Source organism: Drosophila mauritiana, chromosome 3R (assembly GCF_004382145.1).
Source record: "Drosophila mauritiana strain mau12 chromosome 3R, ASM438214v1, whole genome shotgun sequence".
NCBI classification, from domain to species: domain Eukaryota; kingdom Metazoa; phylum Arthropoda; class Insecta; order Diptera; family Drosophilidae; genus Drosophila; species Drosophila mauritiana.
The window spans coordinates 24,753,940-24,767,644 of NC_046670.1; the positions used below are offsets into that span (position 1 = coordinate 24,753,940).

A 13,705-nucleotide genomic window follows, 5' to 3' on the forward strand; every position below is an offset into this window, starting at 1 on the left:
CATTACGCATACGCAGCGCTTGCCAACCAGGACATGGATAGAGTGGTCTGGCCCACAAAGGGAGTAGCAGAATTAATTTTTCTCAGCCGCAAAATTGAAACCGAACAGCGTCGAAGCGCGTCGGCAAATTTACACACCATTAAGTAGTTTACCAACACACAAACAAGGTGTGTGCGTTCGTTCGCCCACCATCAACCCACACACACATACAGCCACACGCACACTGGCACATGATCCACATGGGTAGTCATTGTAATTTGATATTACTCTGCCAAATGGCGGCATGTGCCGCCTGGATGGTGCACACAATGGCAGAAACTGAATCGGAATACTCGAATGCTTGGCTGATAGAGAGAATAAGCAAAGTATGGCTGGGCAGGAGAAATATAATAAAATAAAACCCAATATCCTGGCGAGAAAGGAGTGTGCGTGCGTCGATGTCTGCATGTGAACTATTCAATTCGCTCATTTCATTAAGTTTCTTGTCGCACTCAGGCACTTGACGTTGACAACGTGCCGTATGCGCAATATGTGTGTGCGAGGTTGTAAGTAGGTGGAGCCCCATGTTTATCAGGCCGCATAACGATGTGTCACTTGTGCGTGGCACTGAATAGAGAGCCAGAAACCTGAGGATGGCCCATCTGCGCTGGCAGCAGGAGCTGGAGCTGGAGCTGGAGCGGGGAGCGGAGTTTGAAGTTCGGTGCACACACTGCATATTGATATGCTAATCGAGCGGGCAACAAAAGCAACAGCAAAGACAGCAAATCGCTGGGCAAAAACCGACTACGCTAGCCCGTTTTTCAGTGTGTGTGTGAGAGTGTTTGCACGCCTAATGGCATAAAGACAAAAGCTCGGCGCACAAATGGCAAAAACGCAGAGCGTGATGTCCTGGACATGGGCGCTGTTCTGTGTTTGTTGGTCCTGGCTTTAGAGGTGGGTAAGCGCTATTAAGCGCATTATTTAGCTTTGGACACAATGGCAACACCCGCACAACAGCAACAACCGCAACTGAACAACTGTGTAGATAAGCACTTTTGACGCTGTAATGGCTCCGCTGACCACTTTGTATCCTTGTGTTACCATATGCTCGTCCCTTGTCCCACCATATCCCTCTATCGAGGACACACACACACACATCTAAAGTGCCCTTAAGTGTCCTGGGCAGGCCACATAAGCGACGACACCTAAGCAAAACACGCAAACAACCAAGTCAGGCCAAGTGCCTGTTGTCCTGGCCATTTGGCGTGAGAGTCGCCTCCATTGATACCGAGTCTGCCAAAACTCGGCTCGGATCCGCCCCATGTCTGCGGTTAGTTCTCGGTTCCAACAAAGTCAGCACGATTAAGTAGTTGCCCAGCAGATGATCTCAAACCAACCAAATTAATCATTATGTTGGTATAACAAGGCATTTGCATTGACTTTAAAAGATTGGGATTATTGTTTACACATTCATGTCAGTAAATAAAAATCAACACACAAATTCTATTTACATTTAAAATCAAACAACATGTAGGTTTTTTCATAAATTAAATTACTTTGCTATTGAAGCCAAGCACTTTAATAATAAAATCTGTGAGGACTTCAACTAAATGTAAACCGTATTTATATATACTATATACTGCATATATTACATCACCAACTTTACTAAACAAGACTGGGAAGTCCTGACTATTGCTTTTAAATCTCTGGTAATTTTGCGTGTCCCTCTCAATTTATGCACGCGATTCATACGACAAGTTGACTTTGCTAAACAATTTCTTGGTTTTAATAAAAGTAAACAACCGAGCTTAGTTTGCTAGCCCCCCCAAATGACATAAAATTGGGGCCGCAAAGAATGCAATTTTCGTGCCTATTCAAAGGACAACGCGTATTACTCAAAAAGGAATTAACTTTTCCTATCCATTCCGCCACCGCTCCACCCACAAGGTGGGGGGATAGGGGGAAGTGGTTCCTTGGGCAGATGTGCTCACGTTAATCCTAAAATCTGCCCAAGTGCTGAGCTGTCTGCCGAAAACAACAACAAAAGGCAAAAATAACAGATTCTGGGCGAGAGTAGCACGCACACAAATTCACAACCAGGAAGCTGGAGCACGAGAGTTACGCACATTGTGGCAATGTACACACTGCGTATACGCAATATGGCTCCACTTTCGTTTTAATATGAATGCTAATAGGCTAAGTCGGGATTTCTCTGGACGCACCACTCTCGGTCTCCTCGAAATGTAATTTTCCCACAATTTTTGTTCACTTTACGCATGGGGACCAGACAATGCGAGGCCGAATGAAAGGAACACTTGGCAATATGGTGCAGAAAGCGGCAACACAATGGCCAAGCCATTTTTATCGCTTTCTATGCCGGGGCTTATGGTCTGCTGTTAACCAGCGAGGACCAACGGAGTCCAAGTCCCCAGTAAGCCCACTGGGGCTAGCATTTCGTTTCCCATTTACTGACATTTAATATGACTCTACTTACGCAGCAGCCCACCGAAAAAGTACAAGGCCAAAGCGGGAAAATCTTTCCCATATTATGCAAACGTCTTAGCCAGAGCAGTGACCTCCAATGACCCAAAGCCAGCACATATACATAAATAGTTGCGAATATATTGGTACTTTTCGGGTATTAGTGCACTGCGAAAAAAAAATACTACATAGTTTCTAGATTTACTTGTAAGTCCAGTACGCAGTACTGTTCATTTAGAAGTTAAATTTACCTTAGAAAAGTATTTAATTATTTTTTGTGTGGTTTTTTCTTCAGTGCACTCGTCTACACTCGTATTTTCCTTGTATGAGCCATCTTTTATCGTTAACAAGCTTGCACTCTAATTTAGGCGACTCCCATTGTAGCCATTCCTTGGTCCTGCAGGAGAACCCCCGGTGGCGCAGGATGTTTATCGTGGAATTTGCGCCGTGTCCCGCCTGCTATAATTGGCTGTTAGGTCCGTTAAGATTGCGCTTCAATTTCAGATAGGTGACATTTCGTTGCATTTTAATGAGCTTCATTCCGCGCGGCACCACACCATGCCATGCCATTCCATTTCATCAGCGGCTTATCGACTTATCTGCCAGCTGGTAATTGCGTGCTAAATTTTATGCTGACTTTGGCCAAAACACAAAGGCGAAGCTGCCATCCATCCACCTAGGCCATAAAACGCTGTCGAAAAATCTGTCCGAGCAGCAGGTTTTATGAATGCATGGAATATGTATGGCCTGATCAAAGGCAATGCCAGTCAGATGTGTCTAAATAATTCAAGTGTTTCAAATAAACACATTTAACAGGTCGACGCCGGCGACGCCAAGAAGTCAGCCAAAGGGCGCACAGCCAGAACTTTTGGCATTAACAAAAAAGGCTCAAACGGCAAAAGACCGCATAAATGATGCAAAGTATTCTTCTTTTCTTTTGCCCTGCCCCAAACGAAGTTTAAACAAAATTCTCTTGTTTTGGGGTAATGAAACTGCAAGAAGCCGCCGCCGGCAGCAGCAAGGACACGGGAAAAAGGGCCACGGCAGGTGGAAGCGAACCAGGAAGGAAGGAAAACCAGCCTGGTGATACACCTACAGCTACACCTACACCTACTACACCTGCTGACAAAGACATTTACTCAAAAAGTTTTGTGCCGGCGCAGGGCGCAAAATAAAAGGCAAAACAAGGTATCCACAAACTGGGACACCGGGGCACGACAAGCATTTCTGGCAAGGTGCCCGCGCCCATTAAGGGAGCCCACAAAGGGCGCGTTTTTCATTACCATCAATGGGTGGGTGGTTCGTGAGTGGGGGGTGGCCACTGAGTGCGGGTGGTGGGTCTTAAAAGCGGCGGGTAAGAGCCCAACAAAAGTCAAGGATACTGTCAAAAACTGCTGGCGGGCATTTCCTCACTTTCGATTTCACTTGTCCTTGCAATCGCTACGTCGTCTGTCGACTGTTACTTTCTCCTATGTTGTTGTTCTTTTTTTGTTTTCTTTTCTGAACTTTTTTTTGGATTTAATTATTTGGGCTCCTGCGGGCAATACCCCTTCACAGAGCCGAAACCGAAAATAAAATAATAAAGAAAGTGTTGTCGTTTTTATTTGTACTCCCTTTTAGCTTTGGACTCGCAAATGAACAACGATGGGAATACGATTTAGGCCACGATTCTGTCCACACATTTATATAAATTTATATATGCCTTTATCTGCCATGGACGCATTCATTTATTATTCGATTTGTTCACCTAATTAAACCGAACTTAATCACAGCCCGAATTGTTTGTTTATTTGCTTATGTGTATCTTAGGCAATTATACTAAAGACTGTTCGGGATTTTCTGCCACAAAAGCCAATTTAAATTTAAATAACAAGTGGAAATAATTAGATGACAAGGCAATGGGCTTCAAATTGCGCTCCATTTACACAAGCAAATCAAAAGCCAGATAATTAAAGGCCAAAGATAGACACATTAGTACAGGCAATTGAAATGGTATCCTCTTATCTCCTCGGAAAATGTTATGTTTCTTCTTTGTGAGATAATATTCATATCAAAACACCTGGGGGCAAGTCAAACATGATGCTTTCCAAAAAGCCATAACTGCTTTATTTGGTGAATATCTTTTTAATAACATTTCTGTCTGTCATTAATTTTGAAGATTTAAAGAACACAAGCATTCCACAAGAAACTGACTAAATGAATGTACATAACTTGCCAAGTCGAAGCATCTGTGTTGCAAGTGAATGGCCAGCCACAAATGTCAACTCAAATGCCTCGAATCAAATATTTGTTATTACTTGCCACAGAAGCTATTTAATAAATTTCGTATTTTACTATAGTATGGTTTCTGCTTGTGATTTGCAATTATTCCACTCTAGCACGAAGCAATAATGTAAAAATAAATAAGGCAAATATTGTATCTACATTTCTTTTATATTGCCCTAAATAGCTTACATCACGAAATGTTCTGTCTGTGAAATTGGAAAGTGAAATTAAATATTATGGAAAATCTGGTAAGATGTGAAATCTCTATATCGTGTGGTGCAACTGACCTCTTGGCTCATTAGCGACACGCACACACATGCAGTCGCACACACACACGCGCACATGCACACTGGCAAGCTCAATCCTATAACAACAGCTTACAATTTAAGCTAATTACGTGGTGCACGTGAGGCTATGATTTAGCGTTTAGCATTGCAATTAAGCCGACAACTGGTCGTCGGGCCAAAACGAGGGCTATCCTGGCGGACTCCGAGCCAACCTTATCATATCAGGAGCAGCACGCAAAGCGGCCCTAAGTAGAGTGTGTCAAGCCATAATGGACAAGGGCGACAATCAAAGCCGCGAAGAAAACAAATGCCTGCGAATAAAGCAGAAGCCAATGCCCGTTGACAAGTCGCCAAGGACACAAGGCTGGGGTGAAAATAAAACCTCTATATATAAACACCATTATATACTGCTTTTAAAGGCGTAAGGATAACCAAAACGAGGATGCGTGCAGGACGAACGTTAGTGGGCTAAGTTATGGACCCACGACCGCAACGAAACGCGAATTAAGGGGGCGTTGGCAGAGAAGTGCAACAATTAAATTTAATTACCAGTGTCATAAATATGCCATGTCATACCGCAGCCCATACTCACACCCACACTCACATCAGCTGCCACAAACGAATGCAATTGCCCAAGCAAAATAATCAAATAACATGCTGCCACGGTGCCAAGAGCGATTCACAGGCCACACAACCGAATGCCGACCAAAAAGCCAGTCAACCAACGTGTAAATTACCACTGCACAAATTAATTATTCAAATGTGCACACTTGAATGGCTAAACAAACGACGCATGTGTGTGCGTGCGTGTGTGTGTGGGCCATTGCATTAGCCAGGCCCAATCTGCAACTGCAGTTGCTGCTGCAACAGCAACGGCATCCTAATTAGCCGTAATAAAGCGCCTAAGCATGGATTTCACTCGAGCGCAGGCTGGCTAACCAAAACAGCAGGATAATGTGAAGTCCGACCGAATACATTGAAATCAGGCATCAAGCGGAATAAATTTAGAGCGAGCTGAGGTTAAGCTAACCAAGAAACTTAGCCTTCTTCCGCAAATAATTGTATTTTCCGTTGTATAGTTCCTAACCCAGCTGAAATATGAACTATAATCATTTTATACAAAAGCCAAAAGACTATTTCTTGACGCGTTTTCCTAGCTCGCACGTCGCCTTGCTAAAATATTGGCAATAAAAAAATCGTAGCATACTTTTGTGCGCAGGCAGCAGAATTAGCCATTAGCAAATCAAAGATTGTGTGTTGCCACCCCAAAACACCCTCCCCCCCTCCCCCCTCAATTAATTCTACGCCCGAAGACGTTTTCATATTTTCACTATTTTCACGCTCATTATGCGCCAGGCAATGCTCATTGCCCCGATTCTTGGCCCTTCGGTCTTGGCCCTCTCACAGCAATTACCTGCGATCCTGGCTCATTTTTATTTTCCTACCCGCGCTACGATTGCTGCCACATTTATTTTACTTACTCGCTGCTTCTGTTTCATTTTTTCCCCAGCTTGATTTTTTCCACATTTTTGTTTTATTTTTTTCTGTTTTTTTTTCTGTATTTTTTTTTTTTTTTGCTATTTCAGCTGGCCAGAAACAAAAGGAGGAGGCAGTGGAAAGCGTGGCTTGGCGTCATAATGAGCGCAAATTTATTGGGTCATTTGGAAAAATACGAGAAATCTACTGCGGCGGCAACTCCGTATGGACATTCCTTATTTTCCTTTTGCCATTTAGCCAGAATTTTTAACATCGGGCCAAGTTGAAACGAACGAACGAGAAAGGGCAAAAATAAAATAGTTGCTTATTATGGCATCTAGATTTCGTTCTCTTCTCGTTTATTTTTGTAATTAGTCAATAGTTGGGAAAATGGCTGAGCGAAGCTATAAACCGTCGCACGGAGAAATGAATTTCAAAAATGAAAAGAAAGCTAATTCATATACATTAGTAAGGACACCGAAAGGATAACAGAACAAAGTGAGTATTAGTGTGCAATGTATTGCTCAAAGACGCCAGCATAAAATCAAAAGAACTAAGCTGCTTAAAATTTGCTGACCCAAAGTGACCAATATTTAGCTACACATGTGAGTAAACCACTCGATCTGGGAGTGATTATGTGTAAGGCTCTTACTTCCACACAATTCTGTCCACTTGAGCTTCAGCCTTAGTCACTAAGTAACCAAATAATTCCCTTGCCAACAGCTCTATTAATCTCTCATCCGGCAAATACAATTTGTAATTAAATGTCGGTAATTAATTATGAATTCCAGTGTGCCGCACTAAACTAAAACGTTCCGAGCTCGGCATTTATCAATTTCGATATATGCCAGCAATTGGAGACGGAGCGTCCAAAGGACGAGATCGAATGGAGGAGCATCGAATGAGGGCTGTGGACTCGAAATCAGGTAATAACCAAGAACCAATCGATGCACGGGCAATTGAATTAAAGCCAATTGCAGGCAGTGCGCGCACGCCTCGTTTTATTGTTATGAATTATGCTTTGTTATTATTGCCATCGACGTGGCCAATACAACCGACCATATGCATATGCGCACGGAACCGGCCAGGACATTCGAGATGGCCCAAAATGCTGGCTAGTTGTCTGTGGTCGGTCGAGGCTACTATTTACATTATTCCATTATTATGGAATATTTTCCCGTGTGTGTGTGCGCGCACCCGTGCGGTCCTGTTTAATTAGCCAAATTTATGTACGAATGCTTTAAACAATTACCACAACAGGAGCTGCCACGCCCCCAATGAACATGAGGTATGCGCTAGTTGGCGTTCGGAATTTTGAATAACAATTGGAACCTAATAGAGTAGCTGGCTCTTAAATTAAATTGCATTTTGTGGGCCATGATACAATTAATGGCGAATGGTCAGGCAAGGATACCGAATACGGAGTACCGGATCCTGGGGGTCCTGCGAGTCCTGGCAGCTCTGAATAATGGCTGTCGAACTCGACCAACCGATGAATGCAGCTCAATAAATATAAATATGAATGTCTTTAACTATTATGCCATGTGATTGCTGTGGCTTTCGTGTGTCTTTAATTATTTAACCATTATGTGCGCTGACTTATTTATGCCAGTGTGTGTCTGTGTGTGTGCGTGTGAGTTCGCCCGTGCGTGTGTGTGTGTTTGTGGAAAATGTTCTGGGATATTGGCTCCTCGATTTTCCTCCGCGGGCGGGACGCACTTATTTATTGATATGTCTTTCATTTTTAAGCTTCGGCGGCTGCCCGCAGTATTAAACGGAAATTAAAGTTGCCCATATACACATTTATATATGGCCTCGTGTGAAAAGATACATATACGATATGCATGCGTTTATTTTAAAACCCCATTTTCACCACGTTTATCCATGTATGTAAATATCGAAACTGTTTCTTTGGCCTCAGCCCTTTCTTGCTGGAAAATATTGTGTTACACCGTAAATTATTGAGTAAGTTTCGAATGAAATCGGGAAATTGGAAAGGGACTTTAAAATTTAAGGCAAATCAATATAACTACAATTCTACTAAAGTGTGACCAAAGTAGAGAATGTATATATACTAATATTCCATATATTTGCAGCTTTTTATGAATTTGTCCTTTTTGACAATTGTATTAGGCAAAGTTAATCCCATTCAAATACGATTGACAATGATGAGTTTTAATGCATTTTTTTCCAATTGAATTTCATGGTAGATTTAAAAAACAAAGTGCCTCACCGCAAATTATCAGCAAGCATTTATAATTTATACACATATCAATCGGTTAAGCTCGACTGGCATATTATGCGAGTAAACGAACTGTGATTGTCACATCGAGAGATTTGGTTTTCCTTTTGGATTTATGCCATTTCAATCAGATCCGCTCGGTGTTTTTGCAACTGGCGCATAATTGTTTTCTATATAAACTGCATTTTTACAATGTTTCAAACCTTTCGCAATTTGCAATTGGCCGTGGCCAAAGCCTTTGGCAAACGGGAATTTATGGTTGGAAAAAATGATAAACTGGCAACAAAACGAAATAAAATAGAATTCTGGCAGCCAATTGAAGTGCGAAAACACATCATACATATTTTTAATTAATTGTTAAAAAATACAAACAATAAAGCAGCGACAAGGAATACAACCAAACAAAAAAAGGCAATCGTATAGCTTTATTTTATATTAATTATGCAGCTGAATGATTGCAGCACCGCCATTTAAAATGCAGCCAGAGCGGCGAAACAAAAACAATGACTCCAATTAAATTCTGCAATTGCCTTATTTTTCTTAATGCCACTCGTCAATGCAACGCTCTATGTACGCGGATGTGCATATGAATAATTGTATTAAGGACGACTCCCACTCTCAACAGGTGACGAAAGGACTTACCTCGCACTGAAATTTCCGGATTATTGTTCCTGTCGGATTTTGGGCTCTTTTAGCCTGACTAAGCACTTTGACCCGATTGTTTATTTGCTTTTCCTCGCTTTATTTATGGCTGTTTTGGCTTGGCACACACACCATCTATGTTTGGCGTTTGCTTATGTTTGGGGATCACTGGAGCACGGGACTCGGGACGTGGAATGTGTCACTTTCGTATGCCCAGCGATGCTGGAGCGACCTGGAGTCCTAATTTAAAATGCCGCACAATTTTCCGAGTGCAAATATTTAAATATTTAATTTGCCAGCGCTGATTGTTTACGTTTGCTGCTGTTGTTGCGGCTGCTGGTATTTTTCACTCTTAATTTAATTAAAAATCTTCGTCTTGCTGTCGCTTTCGGTTGCGTTGCGGTTAATCACAATTTATGGCAATGTGTATGCGACGGTGTGATGCTGCTAGAATCTTGCCCAGCGGTGTAGGCCCAACGGTACTTCGCGAGAGAGCGGAAAATTTTTGGCGAAGCGAGAGAGCGCGCGTAGGTGCCAAAAAACGGTAAAGGGACGACGCGAGAGGAGCAGTTTTGATAACCGAAATCCCGAACCGCGATTTTGTTTGCCGGTTTGAAAAGCCCGAAAACTTACGGTAGATTTGGCAGTTTCAGTATGATAGTTGTTTACTTTCACTTTACTAACACTTCTGTTTCAAAGTATTTTAGAGTTGATTTCTCAGGTGTTACCTCAGCGACTTCAATTCAACACTATTATTTATAAAGTACCGCGAGTTCGATTTTCGACTTAAACTTGTGCAGATTCAATTTAAACACCTCTTTTCGGTGGCAGTAGGACGAGAGCGCACAACCGTTTGCTATCGCGTTTCGAATAGGACTGAAGACCGTATGATTCGTGCGTCGTAGGTCGCACGAGCACGGACGAACGGCACGTCGGCAACCACTCGTTGATTCAACAGTTAGCCGAGCGAGCATGATAGGTGGGGAAGGGGGGAGTTTACGAACGACCCGCACAATGTAATTGGTATTAGAGCCTCTTCTGGCGCGTGTGGTTGTTGCTGTTGCTCTTTTTGTTTGCTGCCGTTCGACAGCCGCAATCGCAATGAATGTGTGCCACAAGCGAAGAGAAAATTTCTCGCCGCAGAACTTAAGAGAGAATAGTGGGCGGATTATGGAACCCATTCGCGGCGAGATAGTAGGGATAGCAGTACTTATGTTCTAGTTTTAAGCATTTTGTAAGATATTTTAATTTAGTCTTAAACAAAAAGAAACAGAATTTATGATTGAAATAATACACACGAACGAATTTATTTTTATTTATTTATTTTAGTGTTTTTTTATACATAAGAAATTTAAATATTTGGGATATCCTTTAATGCCTATAACTGTGTTAATTTTAGTTAACCTAATTTCTAATGAGATACCGCTTTTAAATTCCCTCTAAGGATACGAAAGCTTAAAGCTTTCTGCATTTTAAGTGGGAAATGTTCTCTTGGTAAAAGGAGATATTTGCTCTTAACTCGAACTGCTTGGTAAACTATATTAAACTATAACTTTAATAATTTTAAGTTTTCTTTAATGAAAATAGAGGAATATATTAGTAATATAAACAAACCCATGTGGCAAAAACGAACAGTGTCCATCATTTCATTACTTCGAGCAGCAACCTATTGTACAAATATTTAGTGTTACATCTGGTAACATCTTGCAAAACCCTCAAAACTTGACCACGCCATGATGTTTATTGGTATTTTGGACTTCTTGTTTCGGTCCCCCCAAATATTTGAAAATTCCAAAATTAAGTAAGAAACTCTGCTAATTGACAGCTTTGTGGTGCGCCCTTCTGTCCATCGGAGTTCTGTGTTATTTATAGTTGTTTGCTTTTTTTCTGCTGCTGGTCTCGTTCCATTGGCCATTCTGCCCATTTGGCCCATTTTGGCCATGGACATGAACTTAGACTCGGTTTCGGGCCTCATCTTCACGCTTCAAGGCCGACACACACTTGAAATGCGCCCCCAATTCATTTTCTTTTCTTACTTAGGCTCCTCGAGCCAGTTTATTGTTATTTTGGCCGTTTCTGTTTTTGTTTTCTGGCAAACTTCTTGTACTGCCATCTGCGAAATGAAGCTTACCGCCCACTGGCCGCCTTCGGAGTGCCAATGGTTACCAGCTCCTTGCCCGTCTTCTTGTTTATCCAGGAGTCGCAGGACTCGCCAGGACTCGCCAGGACTGGCCAGTGTCCAGGCCCAGTTTGGCATCGCCGACAGCCCCAAACTATTTGCCATGCCCCGCTCCCATAATGAATATTTATGAAGATTTAAAAAACATTTTCTTCGCGTCTGTTGTTTTATGATTTGCAAGTGTGCCTTTCGTCCTTTTTTCCTCCTTCCGCCGGAGCGCCGTCAGCTCAATGGCGTGCAAAGTCCTCTGTTTTTCGCCCCAGTGACGAGTGCGCCGGAATGCCATCGAGATGTACATTGGACATGGGACATGGGACACGGGACATGGACCAGCGGAAAAAGCAAACCACATCCCATGCAACCCACGGGCAAAATCATTCTAAATACGCATCGTGCCATCGCTGCTTTGTCGTTTGTTGCAGAGAGCGAAATTGTCAAATAAGCACTATTTTTTAATTTATCAAAATAAGAATAAAAACTACTTTTTAAGTGGGAAAAACAGAAACTACATAAAAATACGATTACAAAACGTCGATTGTATAGTTTATGCCACCAAACATAAGATTGCTTTGCTATTGTAAAGAGGTCCTTAGTCCTAAAACAAGGAACTCAATAAAGAGACAGGAAACTATTATTTCCATAGCTTTTGACAGGTTATCAGTGCAACATTTTAAAATATTTTCCCCCTTTTTTTGGACAGTGCTCATCGGTTTGCTGCTGCTCCTTCTCCTGCTGTTGTTTTCATTTTGTAAATGATTTCATTATGTGCTACAAACGCCCCCATCGATGGCGTGGGTGGTGATGACCATCGCGCTGCCGTTTGTGCTTCTGCTTCTGGTGATGGTCAGGGTGGCGTATACTTGATATTGCCAGTGCCATCGGCGGCAGGAGCAAGGACGAATTTGCGTCCGGCATGGCTCCTTGGTGGGAATTTATTGATAATTTAATTTGACATTTGCGGTCCCTGATTGTCATGATTGTTTTCATTTTAATCTTGTTGTTTTCCTAGCCGCTTCTTTGTTCTTTCAATTGTTTTTTATTTTGTTATTTTTTTTTTTGGCTTTTTGTGCGCTTCTTTTTTCATTTTTATTTGCTCTTTTATATGCATTGTGTATACGATTTTTTTTACATCGAACCTTTGGCTATTTGCATTTAGGTTTTATGCCCTTGTTTTTCCCGCTTCGCAGCGGCACTCCTCATCATCATCGGCGGGAGTTGGAGTCCAAGTTGGAGCTGGGGTCGGTGGGAAACAATATCGATGGGGCGTGCTAAGGGAATTCACATGGCGTTATGGCCCTTTAAAGGATCGCATCGTTTAACTTTTGTTTGCTGCTTTGTGTTTTGTGACTTGGCCCACGCTTTGTTCAGCTTGGCACATTGCAAATTTGCATGCGAAAACAATGAAATTCATTGGTCCTTGGCTTGGCTGGGCTGCCCGGGCAGGGCAGCTTCGTGTCTTATTGAAATGTCCTTCGTCCTGGCAGGCCTCACCAAATACCTTGAGCATCAGCAGCAGCAGCGGCAGCAAAAGCAGAATCTACAAAATGTAATGTCCTTAATGACATTGCCAAAGGAATTTTAATTAAACTATTTCCTGCCTGACTTGCTCGCCGGCGCTGTTGGCTGTTGGCACTGGGCGTGGCTAAGGCTAAGCAGCCTCAAATGTGCACAAATATTGAAATATTTATGGAACCAGCACAAACACATGAGCATACAGTCGAAGAAAACACTGCAACACCAACTTGCTTCGAATGCAGTGCCATAAAACATGCTGCAAGCAGCTAACCAAGTGAGTTTGCCACACAGATTAAATGGCAAAAGAGTGGTGTGTTTTTTTTCCAGTGCAGCAGCATCATGCCCATCAGCAAACCGAAGTGTTCCAAGGCGAAAGCCAACCAAATCTGAACCCAATACGTTGCCAGCTCTGGGCCGTAATGCAATTTTAATTTCAGGCAGCAGCGCAGCAGGCGGGCAAAAGTCACGGGGAGGTCATGTGGCATCAGCTGTGCAGCAGAAAGAATAAATGCCACCCGCCCAACCTCCCAACCACCCAACCACCCAACCACCCAGCCAACCATCCACCTTGTCGCGTTCCGTTTCCGGCGGGGCTGCCATCATTTCCGCTGCTCATTTTTGACGACTGCTGACAAATTT

At 42.6% G+C, this 13,705-nt stretch overlaps 1 protein-coding gene across 1 annotated transcript in view; it reads right to left on the reverse strand.

Moving 5' to 3' along the window:
• The window catches only part of LOC117144629 (interference hedgehog), a 120,749-nt gene extending 110,517 nt beyond the window's left edge, over positions 1–10,232 (reverse strand). Inside the window, exon 1 of the mRNA XM_033309924.1 lies at positions 9,373–10,232. The gene's annotated coding sequence lies outside the window, so the exon portion shown is untranslated. The remainder of the gene's footprint in view (positions 1–9,372) is intronic.
• Between the last annotated feature and the right edge of the window lie 3,473 nt (positions 10,233–13,705).